Raw genomic sequence first — 14,103 nt, 5'->3', positions numbered from 1 at the left:
CCACATCCTCAGCAACGTTTATCATTGCTTATATTGATAGTTGCCATTCTGACTGGTGTGAGATGAAATCTTAGTGTAGTTTTGATTTTCATTTCTCTAACTGCTAGAGATGTTGAACATTTTTTCATATATTTGTTGGCCATTCATATTTCTTCTTTTGAGAATTGTCTGTTCAGTTCCTTTGCCCATTTATTGACTGGGTTACTTTGCTCTTTTGGTGTTAATTTTCTTGAGTTCTTTGTATATCCTGAAAATTAATGATTTATCTGAGGTGCAAGAGGCAAAGATTTTCTCCCATTCTGTAGGCTTTCTGTTCATGTTCTTGATTGTTTCCTTTGCTGTTAAGAAGCTTTTTAGTTGATTTCATTCCATTTATTGATTATTGATTTTATTTCCTGTGCTTTAGGAGTCTGGTTAAGCAACTCAGTTCCTGAGCTGATATGTTGAAGTGTTGGGCCTACATTTTCTCTTAATATGTTGCTGCAGTCTGGCTGGGCACAAATGCCGCAGTCTGGCTGGGCACAAAATCACGAGCCACCACACAGCTTGTAGATTCAAACAGCAACTCTTTATTCCCGAACTCACACCAGCCGTCTACAATCACGTTCTGGGGAAATCCACGTTCTCTGCCCAAATCCACCTCCACTGGGCTTCTATCTCCCAAAAAATACTGTCTGAATCCCGTGAGAACTCAAGGGGAACTCAGGCAGCAGGATACCCTAATCCGCCTTGGTCCTTGAGCAAGGTCACCTACATTCAATGTCACTGCAACATGGGGTACACTGGCAAGGAAATTGTCATACCTACTTGGCTAATGGCTCCCAGCAATATGTGTAGGGTTTCTGGTCTTTCTTAGGTCTTTGATCCACTTTGAGTTGACTTTTGTGCAGGGTGAAAAAATGTTCATTCTCTTAGACATGGATTTCCAGTTTTCCCAGCACTATTTATTGAAGAGGTTACTTTTTCTCCAGCATGTTTTTGGTGCCTTTGTCTAATATGAGGTAACTGTATTTATGTGTAAACCCACATAAATTTTCCCCTCCAAAGTCAAAATAAGGCTAAATAATGAAAGAGTGGAGGAAAAAAGCAATTAAAATGAAAGATAATTATATGAATATATATTATATATATATATATATATATGTGTGTGTGTGTATGTGTGTGTATGTGTGTATTAACTCATCAGGGTAGCAAGAACCTACACACACATGTACACATATGAATACACCGAATGGAAAAACTAAAACAAAATAAAAAAATATAAATATATATTTATATTAAAAATTAAAAAAAATATATATATATTCTTATTGAAAAATGGAAAGCTTATTTCAACTGAGGTGGTCAAAACTGTTGGCAAGGGTGGATGTCCATTGCTTATGCTGTTGTGCCATTCTTTGTATTTCCTTAGTCAACTATTGTGGCCTGGAACCAAAACTGGCTGCAGTAGCTCTCAGTCTCCTGTCTCACACTATAGTCTAGGATACACTGGGGATTATTGACAATTGGAGTTTTGTCAGACAGACTTGGATGATTCACTCCCAGAAGGGGGTTGATGCAGACATCTAATGTGAAGCTCCAGCAGCTGGAGTTTAGTTATGGCTGTCCTTTGGAACTTTGCCAGAGGATATTTGAAATTATATATACATTGCCTGTTGCTGGGCAGAGGCTAAACTCTGTTTGACATATGGGTCTCAGGGACCTCCTGAATATTACTCTCTCAGAGTGGGGATCTAGCCCTCCACAGGTCTTATATATCCTACCTCAATCCATGTGGATTTCCCAGGATCAGGCCTGGAGGGAGACACATCTGACCAGTTTCTGGCCACTTCCTACCTGCTTGCATGGTTTGCCAGCAACAAAGGGAACGCAAGACTCTTTCCTGTTATATCCCCATCCTGGATCACCCTGGGCACAATCTCCTCTATGCCTGTTTCAGTAGTCCAGGCAAGTGATGGACCCCATAACAGGTAACTGTTGTGTCATGCTAACAACACTTTTTGTGACCTCCCAATCTTCCATTTCTGCAAGCTGCTGCAGGCCACTTGCAGATGATTCTTGCCTCTAATCTCCCCTTGCCTGCAGAGAGATTCTGATCAATTTTCAGTCATCAACTTTCACCATTAATTCTGGGTCAGTTAAGAATAGCCTCCCTCTCTATTTCAGTTTACCCCAAGTCAAATTTATTTCTGATACTTTCCTCTCTTTCTGCCTGTTACCCCTCCTCTCTGCAGTGATCTGGAGTTGCCCAGGCTACCACTGCCACTGCCAGCCAAGCTGAGTATCTCTAACATATTTGTCTTACATCCAAATCTCCTGAATTTCTGTGTCTCTATGATTATTTTACTGCCCAATGTTGAATGGCAGTGAATTCTCTCAGCAATACTCATACTGTTCAAACCTCAAGCTTAGGAGCAATCAGAAGGTGCACCCTTTCTCTAATCCACCACCTTCCATCTCCCTCATTTGTTTTATTTTATAAAAAAATGGTTATTTTTAATCATTCTGAGATACATTTTGGCCATTTTGTCCTTTAATTGTATCTTTCCTTTATGGGCATTTCTCAAATCTCTGTTGCTCTAAGCAATGTCATATTTAATGAAAAACTCAGAGTTTTATTTATCAACTTATTCATATATATATTTTTTCTTTCTGCTAACTACTTATTAGGCTGATAGATAGTAGAAGTGCAATAGATGTGAATATATAAATCAACATTTTGGAGTTTTCTAGTTGTCCAAACAGAAAATATATATCATAAAGAAAGAGAAAAAATTAAAAATAGATAGCAAATAGATCTGGGGAATGAAGGATTTGGTCCAGGTTGCAGCCTGATAATAAAGCTAATCTGTGCACGTGTTTAGAGAACTAAGAGTGGTTGAACTGTTGTAGGTGTCTGTGAACAAGAAGGATAAATTTTGCAAATAATTCTGTTTTTAGAGTCAACTTGATACTATAGCATCTGCTAGAATTTCTGGTTATAAGTTGATGAAATTTGTAATGTTTAAAGATTAAGATCTGTAAATTATCTGTAGATTATTTGAACTAAATTATAGCACTGTGCCAGTGAAATTGTTAATTTGAATTGTCAACTTGATTGGATTAAGAGATACCAATGATTAATAGGCTTGTGGGTGCATGTATAGGAATGACTGGCATGTGGGATAGCTGACTGAAATGGAGACCCTCCCTAAGTGTGGGCAGCACCATCCAATAGGATGATGGCTTTGAAAGAATAAAAGTTGGAAGAACAAGGAAGCAGCAGCAGATGCAAGCTCCATTCTTCTTGAATGAGTTCTTGATTGCTGCTGTGATCATATGAGGATATTGGACTCTCACTTTTTCACTCTTCCAAAGCAGACTCTGCCAGTGATTCTCCAGAAGCCTTTGGTCTCCAACTAGCATAACATGTTGATCCCTCTTGTTCTGGGACTTCAGCCTCTTGGACTGCTCAGATATTGGTTCTTGCAGCTCCCCAGCCTGCAGATGGCCATTGTGGACTATCCAGCTTCTGGTTGCATAAGCCAATGTAATAAATCCCCTTTTTATAATTATACTTCATGTTGATTCTGTTGCTCTACAGAACACTAATAATGCTAGTAACTAATAGTAGTTCCTCAATATACATTGTGGAATGCTACAACAACCTTACACTACTTTCTTTCTTTTTAAAATTTATTTATTTATTCTAATCTGTTATATATGACAGCAGAATGCATTTCACTTCATAGTATACAAATAGAGCACAATTTTCATGTGTCTGGTTGTACATAAAGTAGAGTCACACCATTCATGTCTTCATACATGTACTTAATGATGTCCATCTCATTCGACCATTTTTCCTCCCCCCATGCCTCCTTCCTTCTCCTCCTTCCCCTTTACCCTATGAAAAGTTCCTCCATTCCTCCCATGCTCCTCCCTGCCATCCCCATTATGGATCAGCATCCACATATCAGAGAAAACATTTGGCATTTGGTTTTGGGGGTTTGGCTTACTTCACTTAGCACAATATTCTTCAACTCCATCCATTTATCTGCAAATTCCGTGATTTTATTCTCTTTTAATGCTGAGTAATATTCCATTGAACCCTACACTACTTTCTTGGAAAAGAAAGCAGATTCTATTATTTACGACTTACAAGTGAATCCAATATTGACTAATATAATTACCATGAAGATGCGGATTAATTTGTATTCTACGGTTATTTAAAAAGTTTATATTTTTAAAAGTTAATTTATATGTAACCTAGTCATATATTATCTACTACATTGTCTTTGTCCATCCTCTCAACTGAGAAGCATTACTACACTATTAGCAAGGTCACTACTATACACAGTTGATAAAAAGCAAATAATAAACATTCAAAAATTCAACCTATAAATAAAAGGCAAATTAAACAATAAATTATCCCTTATGAATAAGTAACAACAAAAAATTTTAAATGCTGAAAACAGATAAAAAAGAAAAAAAGTTGGTTTTTTATCTGTTTTCATGCCACAAGCATTTCATTGCTTGTGGCAATATAAATTAGAAAACTTTTCAGAAATATAATACCATATTCAGAACCATAAGAATTTATTTGCCTTTTGATCCAGAAATTCTGTTTCTGGAAAACAGTTTTAAGGAAATAATTACAAATACTGAAATGTTATGTGCCCAAAGATACTCACCGAAGCAGTAATTGTCACTGAAATAATAATGGTGAAAAATTAGCAACAATCTAAATATCCAACATAGGGATCAACTAAGAAAGGTATGATAATATATAATGGACAGATTATCAAATGGATATTAAAAATGAAATATTCTCCAGCTTGTTCAACAAACTTGTATTTGTTGCCCCATATAAATATTTGACAAATATGAGTGTCTACTATGCTCCAGAGTTTGTTCATTATATAATGATGAGTGAAAGTAGACTGTCATGATCTTGATTCTCCTGGAGCTTATAGCCTGGTGGGAAAGATAGATGATGAAATAATTACATGTATGGTTAGTGCTGCATGGGAAAGGAACATAGTTCTATAAAAGCAAGTAACATCTCTATACCGAGATATTAAGATAGACATTGCTAATTAAAGATGTGGCCTTTGAATTAAGGTATGAAGAATGGAAAGACATTCATGAGGAGAATGGATGTGAAAACTATATGTTACCATGAAAAATGCTTAAGCCATAGTAACTGGCTTAAGAGAGAGCACAGAGTGCATAAATAAATCTGTAATATAATTATGGGTGAAAATAGGTGTTTAGGAAAAGACCATCAGAAATACTTGAAAATGTTAAGAATGCTTTAAAAGGTAGGAGAATTATAGGTGATTTTTTTCCCTCATGTATTTCCCCAATGATCTATGTGCTATAATTAATTTATGAAAAAAATTTAAAGAAATGCTGTTTTTCTATTAGAGTAACATAAAACTATCAGGAAAGCTTTGACTCTTACAGTACAAAGAAGAAATAAAGCAAAGTTTTTGTAAAGCACAAGAAGGAAAATAAATGTTTGTTTAAGCCATCACTGAAAAAGAAAAATATCTGTGGAGCTGGGAAGGAGGCATAAGAATTAGGCTACTCCTGGTTTGAATGATGAGAGAAAAAAATATGTATATATATTGCTATTCAGAAGATCTACTGTAACTGAAAGAGCTAAAATATATAATAATAAATCATGCTCCTGCATATTAAAAAAGTGGACTTAGAATCTGGCTAATACTGTCATGTAAATGATCAGTAGATTTTGGACATTGTTCTGTTAAAATATATTTAAAATTTTTATGAAGGAAAAAGTAATACATAACCCTTTTAAAGGACTAATTCAGAAAGAACCAGACATCTCTTCTTCATGTTCTCTCTGGTATTGTGTGTGAATAACTTTTATATCTGCACTGAATGCATGGAGGAAGGAGGCAGATTAATGAATAAGGAATAATAATTTAGCTCCACAGGAAATGCTTTGCCAATTGGGGGAAAAAAACAGTTTCAAGTTTTAGAAAGTTGTTAATTTTTCAACTGTTATTTTTCAATCTTGAAAGAGGGAAGGAGTTGCATTATGGTGTAAGAGCTAATTCACCTCCCTGGTGAATGCTGACCACCGGCCACGATGAGAAGGAGAATGCCACAGAAGAATTCAAAGTTTTACTGGCAGGTACATAGATAGAATTGCAAGTGACAACCAGTAATAAGACACTGGGATCTATGCATTGGGCCTAGGCATCTTTACAAAATTTCATTAAACAGAGTTAGCAAAAGAAAACATGTAGAAAAGTGCAAGAATTTGAAAAAGTACATACACCATGTATTTCACCCCCAAAATGTGGAAACAGAATGAATTTAGGTAGGTTCAAAATATGCCAGTTATTTGAGTTTGTTTTGCCACCATTTCTGAGATAAAAATAATCATTATTTAAATTCTGACTTCAGCTTTCAGTGAGGTGGAAAAAATTCATAAGCCTTTTATTCTGTCTTAATAAGAATTTTTCTACTGCTACTTAAGTCCCTGTAAGGACTAAGGCATCTTTGACACCTTAGCACCTGAAAGGGAGCTAGGTGTGTTATAAAGAATGTAATGAGTACATATCAAATAAAAGAATACATTTGTATATTTTTTATTAACTTCTATTTGTAGAAATTTAAACATCACTTTCCTACAGGAAAGTCGAAGGTCTCCTGTGCAATTTTATGTCTCAAAGTCTTCTATTCATCTTTTCTTCTTGATTGTATGCAACATGCATACACAAACACATACAAACACCATTCAATTATAGACCATGGTTTTCTTCATTTTAGGAGCACATTACAGTCAAATGAGGAACTTGAAAAAAAATCTCATTTCCAGGCTTCTCCTTATACAAATGACATTAGATTCCGGGTGAAAAGAGGACACCTTTCCAGGTGATATTCAGCTGTGTAGCAAGGGTGGGAATCATTGCTCTAGATAAACAACTAAACTAAGAAAATTATAAATTCATTTCAGTTTGTTACAAACATAATATGTTGTTTGGTATCTATAGTTATCAGCTCTGAATGCCCAGTAGAATATTGTATTCATTGATTTATTAACTGCTTAAAGCTCTAAGAATGGTAGCAAAGTAATTATAATATACATTACCTGTTCTTGATTTATGAAGGGTCTTAAATCTGTAGTATTAATAATTAGGGTGGCTTCTGGGTAAGAACCCAAACTTAACTAATGCTTCTTGGTAACCTAAATAGAGATTTAGTATCTTGGAAGTTTTATGTACCAGAATTCTAAATAGGCACAGCGATAGTAACAATAAAGCAATTAAGCTCATCTATTCTTGAAACTTTCTAGCTGCTGACAGTGAACTAACCTAAGCTGACCCTTACTAATAGAACTGCAGATAGAATAGAACTGAGGATGGATGTTTGAACAGATTCATATTGTTAAAGATTGCTCCATAGGTTATACAGGGAGAAAATAAAAATTCTTTGCTTGTTGTTCAAGGATTTAATGTGATACACTATTGACTGACTGTGGTTGATTAATAAGTCATTAAATAAGAGTCTGAAGCTAATTCTGACAATGGAATATGTTATGGTGGATTTCTGTCATCACCAATGCACTCATTACAAAAATTATAATTATGAATGAAAAGCCATTATAGATAGAGAACTCAATTTAAAATTCTACTGCATTCTGCTTAATTCCATGAAATATACAAGCTCTATAATAAGAGAAAAATCCTTAGCTGAATAATTTCTCATTTGAATGAGAACTCAGTTTATGTATATTGGTGCCACGGAATGTGTTGAAAAAAGGTCAACTAGAGAGAATAAACTGGTTGTGCTTGTTAGTAAGAGAGAGCAAGAGTTGTGAGTTGGAGGATCTTTTGGTGTGGAGTCTTAAAATCATAACGAGCAACACTGTTTAATATGAATTCTACTTAATAGGGGCATTTTAAAAAATTCTAATTTAAAAACATGAACTTGGAGTCATAAAAACCTTGGTTCAAATCCTGGCTCCATCACTTAATAGGCAGTGTAAATATGGTTAAATTACTTCACCTATATGAGGCTCAGTTTCACAATCTGTAAAATGTACCTATTTCTCCTGTCAACCTCATTAGGTGGTTATGAAGAAAAATTAAAATAGCAGAAAAGGATTGAAACCTGAGAATGCTGAGTAAGTTTGCAGCAGACACTACTGATAGCCCTCTGAGAACATTGTCTCTTTTGTTCTTTCAGGGCAGAACTTTCCTTTTATTTAGGTATTCACTCAATCCCTTTTAGTAAAAATCATGATTAATCTGATTTGATCCTGATGACCCTGGTTGCACCTTAGCTTTTGGTTTAGGAAAGGGAAGGAGACCCAGTCCTGACTAATGAGATGCATAAGGGGAAGTTTCTCAAGAGGTTTTATTAAACAGTTATTTTCATATGCTGGCAGAGTAGCAAGATTCAACAGCTTTGGGTTTCCAGTACATACTTTAATGGTCTGAATTTTGAAGCTGTTTTATTGAGCTAAGATCACACACCACACAATCTACCCATTTAAATATACCTACAAATCTGCAATTTTTTTTTTTTTTTTTGGTACCGGGTTTAAACCCAAGAGCACCAAGCCATTGAGCCACATCCCCAGCCCTTTTAAAAATTTTATTTAGAGACAGGGTCTCACTTAGTTGGGAACGGCCTCACTCAGTTACTGAGGCTGACTTTGAATTCGTGATCCTCCTGCCTCAGCCACCGATCACTGAGATTACGGTCATGGCACCACTATACCTGGCTCCATTTGATTTTTAAAACTCTATCTATCTTTGTAAATTTTTCTGTTGAGCTTTAAAACATTTCTCTATATTTTCTTCAAGTTCATTGATTTTTTTTAAACAATATTTAAATTTTTCTGAGAGTTCTCCCATATTGATCACTGCTTGGTCAGTTTCTGGCACCTTATTTTGAGTACCCGAAATGCTTCTTGTCATGCAAGGTCATCTGAGAATCATAGGATCAGGTATTTATTCTAGTCTTCCTAATATGGCTTTGTTGGTACCAGTTTTCCCAGAAATTCTAAGCACATTGCTTGTTTTCTCTGAGCCTATATTCACTTTCTTTATGTCAACACTAGATGTCCAGGTCTAGGTTTTCCAGGAATCTGCTGTTGGTGTGTTGTCAGTGTTTCAGTATTAGAGGACAATCCAAGGCCAGGTTATCCCAAATACTCTTTTGGTGTATTGTTCAGAAAGAAACAGGAGAGCACCTAGAGAGTGTAGCCTGCTCCCAGAAGCCTCTCCTAGGACCAGGGTAGGCCCCAATGCCTCATCCACAGTTAACTACCTGACTACCTGTCAGACACTGTAGGATTCTGCCTGGTTCTTGTCAGAATCACCATGGGTAGACCAGCCCTAGGCTCCTAGGTCAGACTTGTGGCCACCAAAGCTGTCAAATTGTGTCATACCCTAAGCCCACAGCCCACCCAAATCAGCACAACAATGGGTTAGGACCAAAGCTTACACTTCTATAGGCTGTCTATTGCTGAAGTAGACTTACAACGCAAGACTGCTACAACCACAGAGTGAGGTTACCTGGAATAGAAGTCTGATAGACGGGGGCTGCATATTTTCCCCTGGCACTAGAAGTCCAAAGACTTCATCCATAGACCTGGGGTTAGGAGCAGAGCCATTAGCATCTGCCCAGTGTTAGATTTCATCAGCCAGCAATGTGCCCCAGGACTAAGTCTCTGCTTACTACCTTGTTCTACCCACAGTGAATAGGATCTTGCACCATGCTATGCTGCCTAAGGTTGCGGCAGTGTTGATGAAAGCATCCTTTTTCATCTAGGCTGGTGCTAAGCTGGGTTGTACCTAAGTCTCACAGCCATGAGGACCTTCAGTCTCAGGTATACCAATGCCCATGCTGCAGCTTGCCGTGATGTAAGCTAAAACATGAATCTGAACCACTGGGTGCAGGTCTCTGCTGGGTGTTATGGCTAATTTAGAATCTCGTCTGTGAATATAGGCCTGGTGATGGTTATGCTGCCTGACGTCCAGGAATAGGATGTTAAACAGTTCCTTGGCATTAAACTTGGGTTGCACCTGAGTCTCACAGCCACAGGGGACCACACAGTCTAGGGAGGAGGATGGATTTTCTTCAGGCCCATTCTAAGACCAGAACTAATGCACAACAACTCAGGTCTGTCCTTTCAGTACATAAGTCTGCACCTAACACTTGAGCCAGTCTAGTGGTTCTGTCTATAAGCTCTGGCTTGTGTGCAAGGCCTTCACTGTCTACTAGGTGCTGGATCACACCACAGCAGGCCTGGCACTGGCATATAAGACAAAACCCTGTGCTGGCTTTTGTCTTAGCAAGTGGAGTCTTGCTTCCTGCTATGTTGCCTGAGGTTGTAGGGGTGGGTGGAGGTAGTCAGTAGCATGGCCTACCACAGTTCCAGTGGCTAAGTCCACAAATATCAGCTTGGTGGTAGGCATAATGGAGCTTTGCCCAGTATGGGATTTCCCTGTGGTGTACCTGGTTCTAAGTTTTAAGTCTAAGGTCTGGACTTAATTCTTTCTCCCTCCCTTACGCAGGATGTTCCTCTCTCCATGTTGAGTTGCTTGGAGTTGGGTAAGGGAAGACATAAAAGAAGACATTCTTTTCTGCTTTCTTCAATGCATCTTTTCATTTTGTTATACTAAAAGTTGGCACTATAGTATCTCACCTGATTTTCTTAGTTCTTGTGCGAGTGATTTGGTGTATGAATAGCTAGTTGTTCAACATGGTATATTTATGAGAGAGATCACCAGAGGACCTTACTCAGCCATCATCTTCCCATTTTAACAATTTTAAAATGTAAAGTTCAGGAGTTTAAAATATATGCTCATTGTGCAACCAATCTACAGAACAATGATGATTATTTTTAAATCACCCTTAGAACTTATTCCTTCAGTACTAATTTATATGTGATCATCCATTACTTTTCAGTTTTTCTTCTTAAAATGGAACTATCCACTCAATGTTATTCTAATATCTACTATAAGTTTCTTGATACCAGAGATTGTGTCAAATTTTAAAGTTTTAAATATTGCATTTCAATGAAGTTGCGTTTCAATGAAGTTGTTAAATTATGTGTGGGGGGTTGTTCATAGTACTCTCTTATTATCCTTTTAATGTCTGCAAACTCTGTAGTGATGGCCCCTATTTTATTCCTTTTACTACTAATTTGTGTTTTTTTCTTTCTTTGTTGTCTTGATAGAGATTTATCAATTTTAGTGGTCTTTATTCAAAACTCAGATTTGTGTTTCACTAATTTTTCTCATTCAGGTTCACTGACTCTTCCCTGTGTCATTTCCCATTGTGCTATTGAGTCCATCCAGTGAGTTTTAAATTTTGATTATTGCATTTTTAATTTAACATTTTTTTCCCATTTGGTTCTTCTATTTTCTGTTCTATTTTCTTGATGACATATTCCATTGTAATATTTGTATTAAGAATACTCAAAATTGTCATTTGAGCATTTTTATAATAGTTGTTTTAGAATCTGTTAGATAATTCCAACAACAGTATAATTTTGTAATTGACATCTGTTGATTGTGTTTTCCCATGTGAGTTGAGTTTTTTTCTGTGTGTTTCTTCTTATGCCAAGTGATTTTGGTTTATATTCCTAGACCTTTGGAATATGATACTGTGAAACTCTGTTTTATTTAAATCCTATAGAAATTTGGAGAATTGTTTTTTAAATTTTAAGCCAGCAATTAACCTGGCTAGGCTTAGATACAAGTTCTAACCTGCTTTCTGTGAGCTGTAGTTGCAGTGACAGTTCAGTTTTAAAGTCTTTGTAGTGCTATATGGTTTTGCCCAACCTAATAATTAGTCTTGAACCTGAGTAGTATTCTCTTAGTTCAGTTCTCAAAGTCTTTGGTATTCTAATTAGGGTAAGATCATGTATACACAGCGGAGAGAGGTAAGCCTAAGAGATCATATTAAAGTATATGGAGTTTCTTTCCTGAACTCCCCTTTCACTACTCTCTAGTACTTTCTGGTTCTTTGGGGTTCCTCTTCAACCTCTGGTGCCAACTGGTGGAAAGGTAGGAACAAACAGATCTGGGCTTTGGGCCCACCCTTTTGCAGCCTCAGATCCACCAAATGGAGAGGATCTCTTCCTTCCCTTAGAGTTCTGACTCCTATAGTCTACTACTAGTAGCCATTGTCACTGCTGCCACCATTGTGGGATAGCTTGGAGTCAGGTGGATGACTGACTGGAGTAAAAGGGGTGAAAATGACCCTAAAGGATTTCCCCCATTCTCTCTGAGATTTAGGAGTTCCTTTTTCAGCTTCCCCAGACACAACTAGAAGCTTCTCCTGAAAATTTCTTGGTTTGCGCCATAGTGCTCATGTCTAGATTTGAAATTGCATTAGATTCAGGTTGAGGAAGTTACTGGAGAAAAAAGAAATGCTGAGTTGATGGTATTGTGATTTCTGGTATTCTTCCTCAGTCCACGTTTTTTAGAGTCCTTAAAGAACAGCAGTATCTATTGTGTTCAGGCTTTACAGTTGTGCTCAGTTGGAGAGAAAAGTAATATGCGTTTTGTTCCATCTTACCCCAAACTGAATCCTTGTTAAGTTTTTAGAGTCAATATAATATAATGTAAAATAAATGTATACATATATATGTGTGTATACACACACACACACACATATGTATATATTCTGGACACAATCTTTTTATCAGATACATGATTTGCAAATATTATCTCCAGTCTATGGCTTATTTTTGTTCTCTTAACAGTAGTAGTAGTAGTAGTAGTTGTTGTTGTTGTTATTGTTATTGTTATTATTATTATTATTGGTACTAGGGATTTAACCCAGGGATACTCAACCACTGAGCCACATCCCCATCCCATTTTATTTTTTGTTTTGAGACAGGGTCTCACTAAGTTGCATAAGGTCTTGCTAAGTTGCTGAGGCTGGCTTTGAACTTGCACTCCTCCTGCCTCAACCTCCTGAGCTGCTGGGATTACAAGCATGTGCCACCATGCCCAGCTCTTAACAGTATTTTTAAAAGAATGAAATTTTTTTAACCTTATTTTATTCATTTATTTTTTCAGTGTGGTGCTGAAGATCGAACCCAGTGCCTCACACGTATTAGGCAAGCACTCTACCACTAAGCCACAATCCCAGCCCCGGAATGTTATTTTTTATTAAGTGCCCTTGATGCATCAATTGAGATGATCATGTGTCTTTCTCCCTTCCTTCTATTAATGTGATATGTTACATTGGTTGGTTTTCTTATGTTGAACCAGCCTTGCATCCCTGGGATAAATCCTACTTGGTCATGGTGAGTAATACTTGTTAATATGTGGCTGGTTTTGAGTTGCTAATATTTTCTTGAAGATATTTTGCATTTATATTTACAAGGGATCTTGGTCTGTAATTGTCTTTTCTTCTGATTTTTTCTTCTCTGCTATAAAGAAATACTGACCTTGTACTGCGAATTAGAAAATATTTCCCCTTCTTCAATTTTTTAGAAGAGTTTGAGAAGGGTTTTGTTAATTCTTCTTTAAATGTTTTGTAGATTCACTATTAAAACCATCTAGTATAGGACTTTTCTTTGTTGGGAATTAAAAAAAATTATTATTACTGTTTCAATCTTTTAAATTATTATAGGTTTATTGCTATTTTCCATTTATTCTTGAGTAAATTTAGATACTTTGTGTGTTTCAAGAAATTTGTCCATTTCTTTCAGGTAATCCAACTTGTTGGCATACAGTTGTTCATATTATCCTCATAATCTCATTTTTCTCTATAAAATCCATCGTAATGTTTCCACTTTCATTTTTTCTTTTCTTTTTTTTTTTTTTTTTTTTCAGAGTAGAAATTAGAAGTTTATTAGGCAAGGTCAGAGTAGAAATTAGAAGTTTATTAAAGGACAGCAGAAAAGACTTCTCCCGGAGGAAGAAGGGGACCCAAGAGGTGGAATCCGTGGAAGTGCGGTTGTTTCCCCTTTTTATAGTTTTGGTGATGGAATGTAGGTTGGAAGGCCCGAGGGGTGGGACACAGGTGGACCAAAGAAGTAATCTGGTCAGGAAGGACTTCTGAGTCAGCACCTTTTTGCTGGGGGCTGTTCATTAACATTTCTTTGAGGTGGACTTT

Source organism: Marmota marmota, unplaced genomic scaffold (genome assembly GCF_001458135.2).
Source record: "Marmota marmota marmota unplaced genomic scaffold, marMar, whole genome shotgun sequence".
Lineage (NCBI taxonomy): Eukaryota > Metazoa > Chordata > Mammalia > Rodentia > Sciuridae > Marmota > Marmota marmota.
This window is presented reverse-complemented; position numbering follows the sequence as displayed.